The sequence below is a fragment of the Triticum dicoccoides genome, chromosome 6B, assembly GCF_002162155.2.
Source record: "Triticum dicoccoides isolate Atlit2015 ecotype Zavitan chromosome 6B, WEW_v2.0, whole genome shotgun sequence".
Taxonomy (NCBI): domain Eukaryota; kingdom Viridiplantae; phylum Streptophyta; class Magnoliopsida; order Poales; family Poaceae; genus Triticum; species Triticum dicoccoides.
The window spans coordinates 667,256,348-667,270,893 of record NC_041391.1 but is presented as its reverse complement, the minus strand read 5'-3'; positions in this window follow the sequence as shown (position 1 = coordinate 667,270,893).

The window sequence follows — 14,546 nt, the reverse complement described above, 5'->3', positions numbered from 1 at the left end:
GAAGGGAAGGGAACTTACGGATCTGGATGGGCTACGGAAGTTCACCGTTGTTTTCTGATCCGATTCAGGTTGATGCAGCGGCCTGGGACGATGAAGACAAGAAGCTCGACAGTGGCGGCGGTGGAGCTTGAGAGGAGGCAAGAGGAAGAAGACGACTGAAAGAGGGAAGAATGGAAGACCTAGGTTGCCCTATTTATCAGGGAAGAGCTAACCGAGACGGTGCAAGAAACGAGGAGACCAAAACATTGTTATCCAGCGGCCCCGACGCCTCGATTCTCAGGATGGTCAGTAAAGGCAAAGATCCGTTGGAGGATATGACGGAGTAAAAATGAGTTTTATTGAAGATGACGTCATGGTGATTTAACCCGGATCCAGATGATGACGTCACGGCGGGTTAAAGTTTCTATGCAAGACAGAAGACGGAAGGCCAGTTCCATAAGGTTTTAAAGATTGACATGAACCGTTTCTGTGGGGACCCCGACTCATAAGTCGTGTTCACTGAATGCACGTGTACAGTGACCCCAGAGATCAATGCTCACTGAACACACAGAAGCTGAATAACAAGAGTCTTACATCCATACATATCGTATTACACAAGTAGGACCATTATGGTCGAGTCTTGAGTATAACATCGCAGCGGAAATCTTCGTCGATAACTTGGACCCATGCCATCTGCCTTAAGCCTACAGGCATTCTGACTGGGAAACATCCTAGCTCGCATGTTCGTCACCAAAGTATTCTTCATCATATCCTGTTCTTTCATGCCTGGCCAATAAAATAACCAGTGGCAAGCCAATGAGTACTTTGAATGTACTCGCAAGCAACCCAAGAGTGATAATAGAATAAATATGCACGGCTCTACTGTTAAATTGGCAGTTTTGTGGAAAGCTAGTTTTCTATTTCATGCAAGTATGATCAACATTTATCAAGGACATGAATGCGTTTGCAACAAGTATCAGGAGGTTACAGACATTAACATCAAAAAGGAGTTGTGAACAACTCGTGCTCAAGCTCATCGTGACTTCCTCACGAATCACATCAACATATTTACCAAACTGTGTTGTTTGTCAGAAACATATGGACGTAGCCCAAGAGCGGTTACCCAACTGTCCTTGACCGTGGACACGGCTATTCGAATAGTTTTACACTCTGCAGAGGTTGCACACTTTACCCACAAGATCCGGGGAACTTCCGTGTCAGCCACGACCCGCGGTACCTCAAGTACCCGGAGTAAGCACCCGATCACTATCTTTCCCTAGACGACACTAACAAGGAGTCCACTCGTTGTTCCGTATCCTCACGATGTACATCCTATGAGACTCACTTGAGATCGTAACATCCGAGAGGGGACACAACGGTGTATCCGGTGCCCTGTGAAAACAGTCATGGCCGCCCTACCTAGCACGACCCCGTCCAGAGAGAGAGCACCAACTCTCCCCCGTCACTAGTAATGCGGGCTCCAAGCTAGTATCGACCTAGGTAATCAATAATGCCCTTTCCCATACAAGGGTAGAGTGGTTGCGCATGTAAGGTTGGAATAACGGTCGCAACTTAAACCAATCCGTTTTGAAAACAACACACACTTGCCTCGGTACACCACTTCGTCATCAAGTGGCTACCCAACTCATCATCTCCCCCGGGCATAAGTGGCAACTGATGGGGTTTTCGAAATGTCTTTTGAAAATACTTTGTCTCCATCACCATGCATATTCACGTCCCTTTTTGCGTAGCACTACTTTAGCATCCTATCTACCCCCACCGACATAACCCTCATAAGAAGGTAGGGTCATGCATAATGCAAGTATCAACGAGGAAGTATGGTGGCAAACCATCAAAGTGGTTACCACCTCATCATGATTCTGTTGCAACAACAATATGGTTCTATATGACATGCATAAAAAGGGTTTCATAGACATGGTCAAAGGGCTGCTTGCCTGGTTCATCAGAGTCTGGAAATCTTCTGGTCCTTCTCCAAGTATTCTGTCTACTTCGTCAACTAACATCGGAAACAATCACAATAACCAACACAACAAGGCAAGAATAAATGTGCTCTAAAAATATTAATTTGACTTTTCTAGGATATCTCTAGTTATATGAAAAATAAACAGAGTGGTTTCATTGGGATTGGGATCATTGGGTATTTCTGAACATTTCAATATGATGGAATCAAGGGGTTTGTGGATTTGCAAGAAGTATATAGAAGAATTATTTTAAAAATTGAGAAGAGGCACCCATTTCACAAGGAATGGTTTTTGAAGCACCTAGGAGCTGGTTTCACTGGATTTGGAGTTCAAATGATTTTCCTATGAATTTGCAAAGTTGGCAATATATGGAGAAGTGGACCTATATCCTATGTGGCATATAAAGTACTAGGAAAAATGTTCAAAAACTATGTTTTGAACTTATAAGCATCTAGGAATTTGAATCATGGAATTTGGATCAAAAATGGGCTCTCTGTGATTTTCTAAAGTTCATCACAGAAATGGAAAAAACAAGATTTGATAAATGTTTGTGAAAAAAAAGTTCCTGGAAAAATGTGGAAGTTGCACCATGAGATAGATCATGATTTTATGAGCTACTAGAAATTTGAATCATCAAATTTGGAGGTAATATGAATATTTGGGAGATTTTACAAATTTCTGGAAAAAGAAAAAGACAAAGGAAGGGGGGTGTTATAACTATGCTGTGCACTGGGTGCAGCATAGCGCCGCAGCGTACTGGGACGGCCCAGCTGCACGGCCACGCGCGTGCTGGGGGCCACGCCGATGGCGCCTTCACAGGAGTGCGCAACCCTGTGGTGAAAACGGCATACGGCCTATGCCGCCTACAGTTAAGCGGGCAAGGCGTGGCCCACCCGTTAGTGGCCCCTGCCCACTGGCCGGCCGACAGGTGGGGCCCAGCTGCAGGTTCGTCCGCTACCTCCCGCGCGGGCGCGACGGGAGACAGAGCAAGTGCTCGACGGCGGCCGGTGACGCTACCAGCCACTATTTTCGGAGGTCCGGCCACCGGCGTGCTCAGCAGAGAGAGAAAAACCTGGGAGACCCCACCACGGGTGCCTGCGTCACCGGATGGGAGCAGGTCTTCACCCGCGGCGGACGGTGGCGTCAGGCGAGAGGGGTTCTGGGGTTGCGGGGCGCTAGAGGAAGAGGTAAAGGGCGGAGGAGCCTCCCCGGCGTGCGGTGGCTCCATTGGTGTCCAAAGGAGGGGAGGGAGGCTTCGGTTTGCGAGAATTTGGGCGGAGGCCGACGACGACACTCTGGCCATGGAGGGAGCAGGAGGGCACGAGAGGAGGTGCAGGTTGGTCCAGGGGGTACACGGGAGAGAGAGAGAGAGAGAAAAGGAGCTCCAGAGGGAGGTCATGGGCGACCTTATATGGCGAGGCCATGACTCACCGTGGATACGGCCTACAGGAACCCACGGAAATGGCCGTGGTGGCCATGGGAGGAGGCTCGGGGTTGTCCACGGCGCTCGTGGGGGTGGAGTAGGTCTCTAGGGAGAGAGAGGAGGAGCAGGGCAAGGCTCTGGTGCTCGCGCGTGCGAGGCCATGCATTGGCCGAGCCGGGCGGCTCTGGGCACGCACCACAGGAGGTGAGAGAGAGGGAGAGACGAGGGGGCCCGCACGGTGGCATGTTGCGGACATCAAGGCACCTCGACTAGCGCGAGGGGGAGGCTCGAGGTGGTCGGGGGACGTGGCGTGAACGGTCGGGAGCACGTTGACGTGCTCCAGAGCGTGCAAATGGCCGGATCCACGGCTTTTCCGCGCGCACTCGCACGTCCACTTGCGTCTAGTGGCTGCAGGAAGAATAAACAAGGGGGGAGGAGGCCTTGGATGCTCTGGGACCTGGCAGGAGTGAGAGAGAGGTGAGAAAAGGGGAGAAATGCAGCTGTCCAGAGAGGGAAAAAGAATTTTTCACCCCCATAATCATGGCTCCTCGGGCAGGGAAAGATGCAGGGGTTAGAGGAGGACCAGATGATGATGTGGGAGAAACCTTAGCTCATGGAGATTAGTGGAAATGGACAAAACATGCATTTTAAATTTCTGCCAGAAGGTGTTTGTTGCTGGTTTGGGCAATAAGATGAACTCCTCTTGTCATTAGGCTTGACAGTGTCAAATGGCCTGAGAAAATAAGAGGTTCCACCAAGATTGAGTTCATTTTAGCAAAGTTGACAATGCAACTTTTGTAAACCCTAGAAATCAGCAAAAATGGACTTTCCAAGATTTAGTCATGCAAATATGTTCTCCTTGTGCACCACTTGGTGTAGTGTCATCATTTGAGGTTATGAACATGTCCACAAAAGTTGAGATCAAAAGGAGAAAGTTCCCAAAGTAGAGTTGTTCAAATTTGGTTCTGGACAGGAAGGGTTTTGGGGCACTTTGATCAATATAACATTTTCTCCAACTTGTTCCATTTGGTCTAGATGAATGATTGGACCATTTGAGCATGTTCACAAGGTTTTAGAACATTTGGACATGTTTGGCAATGTAAAGTTGCTCAAACTTCAAAATGGACAGAAATGGTTTTGAGGGGATTTCATGGGGTTATACTATTCTCCATGACATGATACTTGTCAAGATCATCAAAAATGTCATATGTGACATGCTAGAATTTTCTTGGAATTTTTGGATAATATTTCCTTTGTAAATATTTCAAAAGCTTGAAATATCCAGAAAGGGTTTTTGAGGGGTTTAACCAATATTTTGAACATGACCATGTGTTGAAACTCTTATATATGGACAATATATGTCCATTGAGATTCCGTAGGTTTTACCAAATATTTTTAAAGCATAAAAATAATTTTAACCTATTAAAGACCATTTCTGGCCTAAAGAAAAAGTCTTTAAAAAATAGGTAAATAATTTTTAAAATTATATTTTTGTGGTTTCTGCGTATCCTATATCTAATAGGAGTCAAATATATTTTTGGAAAGATTTTTACTGCCCTTAATTAAGTACTTGCAGTGCAAACCTCAATTCAGGGGGTTTTGGAAAACTAATTTTTTAAAATACTATTTGGCCAAATTATTTTTGTAAGAAATTATTTTTATGTCCTATACACATGGCATGATCATTGGTTCAACAGTTTGGAGCAAGGAGATGAAGGATAGGAGTTGGAGGATTTATTTGATTTTTAGAGCACTTGCAAACAGCAGACAAAAACCAATCAAGGCAAGGTCCAAAACACTCAAAAGTTTTTGTTAAACCACATTTTATCATGATTGTTAGCTTAAGTGTAGTGGCATGAAAATCAGGGTGTGACAGACCTACCCCCTTACAAGAATCTCGTCCCCGAGATTCCCAAACTAGGCGCGGAAAGGGATACAGAAACTTGGATCTGGGGTAGTCTTCACGTCCTCATACTTCTTCTGCTTCCGTGTAGTGCTCCATTGAGCTTGAAGTACTTGATGGTGTGGCTTCATGTATGACGCTCCTCTTGATCCAGGTTGCTAATGGGTAGCTCGCGGTAGGTTAGATTGGGCTAGGGGTCGATGGCTCGGTGGTTAATGCCCTCATAGAGATCGGGCAAGTTAGGAAGTTGGAAACACTTCCGGGGTTGTGATGCATGGAAAGCATTGTGCACATCAGGTAACTCAGGTGGCAACTCCATCTGGTAACTGTCTTCTGTTCGTCTTGTAGTGATCTCAGAGGGGGTTGTTAAATCTTGGAGTGATCTCGAAGGGGGCCGATGAATCTTGGTGTGGGTCTCCTTGTCATGGAAATGCTTGGTCCCTTAGAGAGGAGTGGCTTGCAGATACACATGGTCTTTGACGCGGAAGTATACTTCTTCAAGATGGTTGTTGGTGTAGTTCTTCCTCCTAGACATGATGATCTTCAGATGTTCCTTGACCAGCTCAATGATTCTTCTTCCGTCTTCGGGTAGACAAGTATGTCATCAAATAACGATGACGTCCAACTGGTTCGAGTACTTTGTGAAGAGTTTCCCACGTGGTACATAGGGTATAGGTTGGGGTATCGATGGTGGTCACGGTTGAGTATTGGTCAGGGTCTTCTCGACCTAGAGTCAGGGCCCAAGGTCATGATCTGACCATGATGTGGCTTGGTAAGACGTAAGGGTTTCAAGGATTCTAGGGTGCGAGTGAATGTTTATCATCCCATCCTTGAGCACAGTTCCTGAGATGCCAATTGTTCTATCTAGTCCTCCAAACAGATCACCTTATACCACCGAAAGTACCAACCCGTGTAGGTTAGCTCCAATCATTACTCATGCTATTATTATTCCTCAATTTGGTCTACCCTATGGTATCGCCAGTTCTGGTACTATCTTAGGATGATAATGTGCTCGTTCATTACGTCCACTAGTTCCATAATGAACCCATTGTTGTGCATGGTTATTAAGCACATGATTAAGGGCTCGTGTTGGAGTATCTCGTGAAGTCTTGAAGGGTCTAGGAATGGGTTTCTAGTCTGGAGGTTTAAACATAATTCTACGGGGTTGCACTTGGTCGTGGAGGTTGTAGCAGAAGTCTTCATTGCTAGTCAGCTGCAGCGGCAGAATCCTTGGTGCATCTTGTCTTGCTGGTCTTCAGTTGATGAGAGAGATGAGAGGAAAAAGTAGCATAGAGGAGGGGGATGCCTAAAGGGGGTTCTATAGTGCAAGTGCAAACAATCGGGTGCCGAAAGGGCCAAACACAAACAATAAAATAAGGCAGGAGATATAGCTGCGTACTAGTTGCCTAGGGCAAAAAGGGCGACTGATATCAAAACACAAACAAATAAACACAATCAAAACTCAATCATGGTTCTATTCGAACCATCATACGGACTCGACTGCGCATAGGGGGTACACGACTCATCCTACCCTAGGGGTTCTCGGACTAAGTAGTCGTGCTTTACTTCGTGCCTCATGCAGTCTTCTGGATTTTTCCTCAGGTGTCGCTACGTCTTTTGTAGTTGTTTGATGAAATGATCCGGGTTGGCCTGAAGAATCTTCAACACTTCTCGCCCGATGAGATGATGGGGTGAAGGTGGCTCCTCGTAGCTGGCATTGACTTGGTCTTCTCTTGTCCTCTTAATCATGATGACCGCTTTTGCCTTTTTAAGGTGTCGGCGGTTCCAGGTGGCCATCCTTTATGCAATGACATTAACAAGGCATAATAGAGGTCCAATCCGTCGGACACATTGTTGACAATATCGTCACCAAGAGCGTGGGATGAAGAGAACTGTTTTCCTGCTCACTATAGTGAGGCGGACCAAATGGCTAGGTTCTCATCCACCGGTGGTTGCCGATACAATAATGGTAGTGACAGGGTTACCCTATTAGCGATGTATATCATGATCTTGCATATCCTATGCGCTGATCGTCGTAGGCTAAGGTTGCATCATCTTGGGGCAGTGTCAAGGGTGTCACCATCTCCTGGGTCTTCAGGTCCTCATACCTCGAGGATGTATCTTCTGTTGGTATCGTCTTGTTGTGATGTCGCCAATCTTGTGTTCAAGAGATGTGGGTGAATGTCTGGCAAGGCATCTTCCTTCTAGATTATCCACGAGGATTACAAGGAATCCAGTGGTCAGGGGCATAAGGGTTCTAGCGACCAAAGGTTTTGAAGGGGAAGAGATCAATAAGGAAACTATACCTTAGTTTTCGAAAAACTGAGAAGGGAATAGAAGTATAGATAGTTTTGAAAACTACTAGTAGTTTTGGAAATAGTTTTACCCTAACTAACGACCATGCTAACTAAGGCTTCCTACAGTCAGGATGGCTCTGATACCAGCTCTGTGGGGACCCCGACTCATAAGTCGTGATCACCGAATGCACGTGTATAGTGATCCCAGAGATCAATGCTCACTGAACACAGAGAAGCTGAATAACAAGAGTCTTACATCCATACATACCGTATTAGACAAGTAGGACCATTATGGTCGAGTCTTGAGTATAACATCGCAGCAGAAATCTTCGTCCATAACTTGGACCCATGCCATCTGCCTTAACCCTACAGGCATTCTGACTGGGAAACGTCCTAGCTCGCATGTTCGTCGTCGAAGTATTCTTCATCATATCCTGTTCTTTCATGCCTGGCCAATAAAATAACCAGTGGCAAGCCAATGAGTACTTTGAATGTACTCGCAAGCAACCCAAGAGTGATAATAGAATAAATATGCACGGCTCTACTGTTAAATTGGCAGTTTTGCGGAAAGCTAGTTTTCTATTTCATGCAAGTATGATCAACATTTATCAAGGACATGAATGCGTCTGCAACAAGTATCAGGAGGTTATAGACATTAACATCAAAAAGGAGTTGTGAACAACTCGTGCTCAAGCTCATCGTGACTTCCTCAGGAATCACATCAACATATTTACCAAACCGTGTTGTTTGTCAGAAACATATGGACGTAGCCCAAGAGCGGTTACCCAACTTCCTTGACTGTGGACATGGCTATTCGAATAGTTTTACACTCTGCAGAGGTTGCACACTTTACCCACAAGATCCGGGGAACTTCCGTGTCAGCCATGACCCGCGGTACCTCAAGTACCCGGGGTAAGCACCCGATCACTATCTTTCCCTAGACGACACTAACAAGGAGTCCACTCGTTGTTCCGTATCCTCACGATGTACATCATACGAGACTCACTCGAGATCGTAACATCCGAGAGGGGACACAACGGTGTATCCGGTGCCCTGTGAAAACAGTCATGGCCGCCCTACCTGGCACGACCCGTCCTGAGAGAGAGCTCCAACTCTCCCCCGTCACTAGTAATGCGGGCTCCAAGCTAGTATCGGCCTAGGTAATCAATAATGCCCTTTCCCATACATGGGTAGACTGGTTGCGCATGTAAGGTTGGAATAACGGTCACAACTTAAACCAATCCGTTTTGAAAACAACACACACTTGCCTCGATACACCACTTCGTCATCAAGTGGCTACCCAACTCATCATCTCCCCCGGGCATAGGTGGCACCCGATGGGGTTTTCGAAATGTCTTTTGAAAATACTTTGTCTCCATCACCATGCATATTCACGTCCCTTTTTGCGTAGCACTACTTTAGCATCCTATACACCCCCACCGGCATAACCCTCATAAGAAGGTAGGGTCATGCACAATGCAAGTATCAACGAGGAAGTACGGTGGCAAACCATCAAAGTGGTTACCACCTCATCATGATTCTGTTGAAACAACAATATGGTGCTATATGACATGCATACAAAGGGTTTCATAGACATGGTCAAAGAGTTGCTTGCCTGGTTCATCAGATCTTGAAATCTTCTGGTCCTTCTCCCAGTATTCCATCTACTTCGTCAACTAACGTCGGAAACAATCACAATAAGCAACACAACAAGGCAAGAATAAATGTTCTCTAAAAATATTAATTTGACTTTTCTAGGATATCTCTAGTTATATGAAAAATAACCAGAGTGGTTTCATTGGGATTGGGATCATTGGGTATTTTTGAACATTTCAATATGATGGAATAAGGGGTTTGTGGATTTGCAAGAAGTATACAGAAGAATCATTTTATAAATTGAGAAGAGGCACCCATTTCACAAGGAACGATTTTTGAAGCACCTAGGAGCTGGTTTCACTGGATTTGGAGTTCAAATGATTTTCCTATGAATTTGCAAATTTGGCAATATATGGAGAAGTGGACCTATATTCTATGTGGCATAGAAAGTACTAGGAAAAATGTTCAAAAACTATGTTTTGAACTTATAAGCATCTAGGAATTTGAATCATGGAATTTGGATCAAAAATGGGCTCTCTGTGATTTTCTAAAGTTCATCACAGAAATGGAAAAAAACAAGATTTGATAAATGTTTGTGAAAAAAAAGTTCCTGGAAAAATGCGCAAGTTGCACCATGAGATAGATCATGATTTTATGAGCTACTAGAAATTTGAATCATCAAATTTGGAGGTAATATGAATATTTGGGAGATTTTACAAGTTTCTGGAAAAAGAAAAAGACAAAGGAAGGTGGGGTTATACCTATGCTGTGCACTGGGTGCAGCATAGCGCCGCAGCGTACTGGGCCGGCCCAGCTGCACGGCCACGCGCGTGCTGGGGGCCACGCCGATGGCGCCTTCACAGGAGTGCGCCACCCTGTGGTGAAAACGGCATACGGCCTATGCCGCCTCCACTTAAGCGGGCGAGGCGTGGCCCACCCGTCAGTGGCCCCTGCCCACTGGCCGGCCGACAGGTGGGGCCCAGCTGCAGGTTCGTCCGCTACCTCCCACGCGGGCACGACGGGAGACAGAGCAAGTGCTCGACGGCGGCCGGTGGCGCTACCGGCCACCGTTTTCGGAGGTCCGGCCACCGGCATGCGCAGCGGAGAGAGAAGAACCTGGGAGACCCCACCACGGGTGCCTGCATCACCAGATGGGAGCAGGTCTTCGCCCGCGGTAGACGGTGGTGTCAGGCGAGAAGGGTTCTGGGGTTGCGGGGCGCTAGAGGAAGAGGTAAAGGGCGGAGGAGCCTCGCCGGCATGCGGTGGCTCCATTGGTGTCCAAAGGAGGGGAGGGAGGCTTTGGTTTGCGGGAATTTGGGCGGAGACCGACGGCGGCACTCCGGCCATGGAGGGAGCAGGAGGGCACGAGAGGAGGTGCAGGTTGGTCCAGGGGGTACACGGGAGAGAGAGAGAGAGAGAGAGAGAGAGAGAGAGAGAAAAGGAGCTCCAGAGGGAGGTCATGGGCGGCCTTATATGGCGAGGCCACGGCTCATCGTGGACACGGCCTACGGGCACCCGCGGAAATGGCCGTGGTGGCCACGGGAGGAGGCTCGGGGTTGTCCGCGGCGCTCGTGGGGGTGGAGCAGGTCTCTGGGGAGAGAGAGGAGGGGCGGGGCAAGGCTCTGGTGCTCGCGCGTGCGAGGCCATGCATTGGCCGAGCCGGGCGGCTCTGGGCACGCACCGCAGGAGGTGAGAGAGAGGGAGAGACGAGGGGGCCTGCACGGTGGTGTGTTGCGGACGTCGAGGCACCTCGACTGGCGCGAGGGGGAGGCTCGAGGTGGTCGGGGGACGCGGCGTCAACGGTCGGGAGCACGCTGACGTTCTCCAGAGCGCACAAATGGCCGGCATCCACGGTTTTCCGCGCGCACTCGCACGTCCACTTGCGTCTAGTGGCTGCAGGAAGAATAAACAAGGGGGAGGAGGCCTTGGATGCTCTGGGACCTGGCAGGAGTGAGAGAGAGGTGAGAAATGCAGCTGTCCAGAGAGGGAAAAAGAGCTTTTCACCCCCATAATCATGGCTCCTCGGGCAAGGAAAGATGCAGGGGTTAGAGGAGGACCAGATGATGCTGTGGGAGAAAGCTTAGCTCATGGAGATTAGTGGAAATGGCCAAAACAGGCATTTTAAATTTCTGCCAGAAGGTGTTTGTTGCTGGTTTGGGCAAGAAGACGAACTCCTCTTGTCATTAGGCTTGACAGGGTCAAATGGCCTGAGAAAATAAGAGGTTCTACCAAGATTGAGTTCATTTTAGCAAAGTTGACAATGCAACTTTTGTAAACCCTAGAAATCAGCAGAAATGGACTTTCCAAGATTTAGTCATGCAAATTTGTTCTCCTTGATGCACCACTTGGTGTAGTGTCGTCATTTGAGGTTATGAACATGTCCACAAAAGTTGAGATCAAAAGGAGAAAGTTCCCAAAGTAGAGTTGTTCAAATTTGGTTCTGGACAGGAAGGGTTTTGGGGCACTTTGATCAATATAACATTTTCTCCAACTTGTTCCATTTGGTCTAGATGAATGATTGGACCATTTGAGCATGTTCACAAGGTTTTAGAACATTTGGACATGTTTGGCAATGTAAAGTTGCTCAAACTTCAAAATGGACAGAAATGGTTTTGAGGGGATTTCATGGGGTTATACTATTCTCCATGACATGATACTTGTCAAGATCATCAAAAATGTCATATGTGACATGCTAGAATTTTCTTGGAATTTTTGGATAATATTTCCTTTGTAAATATTTCAAAAGCTTGAAATATCCAGAAAGGGTTTTTGAGGGGCTTAACCAATATTTTGAACATGACCATGTGTTGAAACTCTTATATATGGACAATATATGTCCATTGAGTCTCCATAGGTTTTACCAAATATTTTTAAAGCATAAAAATAATTTTAACCTATTAAAGACCATTTCTAGCCTAAAGAAAAAGTCTTTAAAAAAATAGGTAAATAACTTTTAAAATTATATTTTTGTGGTTTCTGGGTATCCTATATCTAATAGGAGTCAAATATATTTTTGGAAAGATTTTTACTACCCTTAATTAAGTACTTGCAGTGCAAACCTCAATTCAGGGGTTTTTGGAAAACTAATTTTTAAAAATACTATTTGGCCAAATTATTTTTGTAAGAAATTATTTTTATGTCCTATACACATGGCATGATCATTGGTTCAACAGTTTGGAGCAAGGAGATGAAGTATAGGAGTTGGAGGATTTATTTGATTTTTAGAGCACTTGCAAACAGCAGACAAAACCCAATCAAGGCAAGGTCTGAAACACTCAAAAGTTTTTGTCAAACCACATTTTATCATGATTGTTAGCTTAAGTGGAGTGGCATGAAAATTAGGGTGTGACAGTTTCAAATCAATCTGGGGCCTAATGTTGGGGATATAACTATTTGTGTAAGCCGCCGAGGAGGGGCCGGGTTACGTAAAGAGGATTCACCAGAAAGAAGCCCTTCGACAAAGCATGAAGATGGCGGTTCAATAAAGGGCTTAAGCCCACAGGCGACATAAGGCCCGTTGTAGTAAACCGCCATAATGGCATGACCTGTATCATAAGGTAGATTTAACTAGTCACCGAGCCGGACGCTGTTTATAAGCCGGCCGGGACTCTGTAAGCCACAGGGCGTCAACCCGTGTATATAAGGGGATGACCTGCTGGCGGCTTAGGGCAAGAAACAACTCATCGAGAGCCGGGCATAGCGTATCTCGCTCCCTGGTCATCGAAACATCAATACCAACCCAACTAGACATAGGCCTTACCTTCACCGTAAGGGGCTGAACTAGTATAAAACCTCTCGTGTCCTTTGTCCCGATTAACCCCTTCAAGCTTCCTAGTTGCGGTGGCTCCACAACTAAGTCCTTTCACGAGGACATCTGACGTGACAATTCCACGACACCTTGCCTTTGTTCCCCCTCCGTCTGCAAACCAAGAGCATCGAATGATTATTCATGAGCCTGCTTCCACAGAGGCTCCTGAAGCTCAAGAAGTTCCAGTTGTTGACCCCATCGCGACTGAAGATATTGGTCAAGATGATGTAGTTCTTCCTCAGATCGAGCGCCCAACGGTATCATCGCCTGTTCAAACAAACAGTGAGCTTATCAGTATTGGTCGTCCTTTGACGCCAAACTCACAAGATGCATCGTGGGCTGATCGCCCCCAGCAAGCTACCCCACATCAAGACTCACCAAGTACCCCACATCAACCGTCATCTGTGACCGTCATCAGCCCCATGTCCACTGATGACAACTACATGGAGACATCACCATCACCAAAGGTGTCGCCCGTATTCCAACGGCTTCGCAAGGGCCTGAGGCCATCCGTCTCCATGACCACCATCACAGAAGAGGGCTCCAACTAGTCAAGTTCAGTGGCACGTCAAGTGTTCTCTGAAGACACTCCTTCTGTGACGGTCCTTGTGTCTGAAGCCAATGTTGCTGAAGACCCTCCGGCTGCATCAGCCGGAGCAACACAAGAAGAAGAGCATGTCGCTACTCCCCCTGCAACTCAAGAAGAAGTTCATGAAGAGAACTAGTCTATGCCAGAACCTCCAGCTACTTAAGTGGAGGGGGAGAATCCTGAGGCTGCCACAAATGACATTCCTGAAGCCAATGAAGCCAATGTGGAGCCTACGGTGGCCAATGCACCAGTGGCCAATGAAGCCAATGAAGCCCATGAAGCAGATGATGTCTGTCGGTGTCAAAACCGGCGGATCTCGGGTAGGGGGTCCCGAACTATGCGTCTAGGCGGATGGTAACAGGAGACAAGGGACACGATGTTTTTACCCAGGTTCGGGCCCTCTCGATGGAGGTAAAACCCTACTCCTACTTGATTAATATTGATGATATGGGTAGTACAAGAGTAGATCTACCACGATATCGGAGTGGCTAAACCCTAGAAGCTAGCCTATGGTATGATTGTTGTTCGTCCTACGGACTAAAACTCTCCGGTTTATATAGACACCGGAGAGGGCTAGGGTTACACAGAGTCGGTTACAATGGGAGGAGATCTTCATATCGTATCGCCAAGCTTGCCTTCCACGCCAAGGAAAGTCTCATCCGGACACGGTACGGAGTCTTCAATCTTGTATCTTCATAGTCCAGGAGTCCGGCCAAAGGCCTTAGTCTGGCCATCCGGACACCCCCTAATCCAGGACTCCCTCAGTAGCCCCCGAACCAGGCTTCAATGACGACGAGTCCGGCGCGCAAGTTGTCTTCGGCATTGCAAGGCGGGTTCTCCTGCAAATTCTCTGTATCCGTCGAATAGTGTCCGGCTTCTAGTTTGTGCTGTCCTCCTCGGCTTCTGTGCCCCATAATGACCATCTTCCACGCGTCAAACGAATGCGAAAAGCCAGGGGGGTTTCTTTTC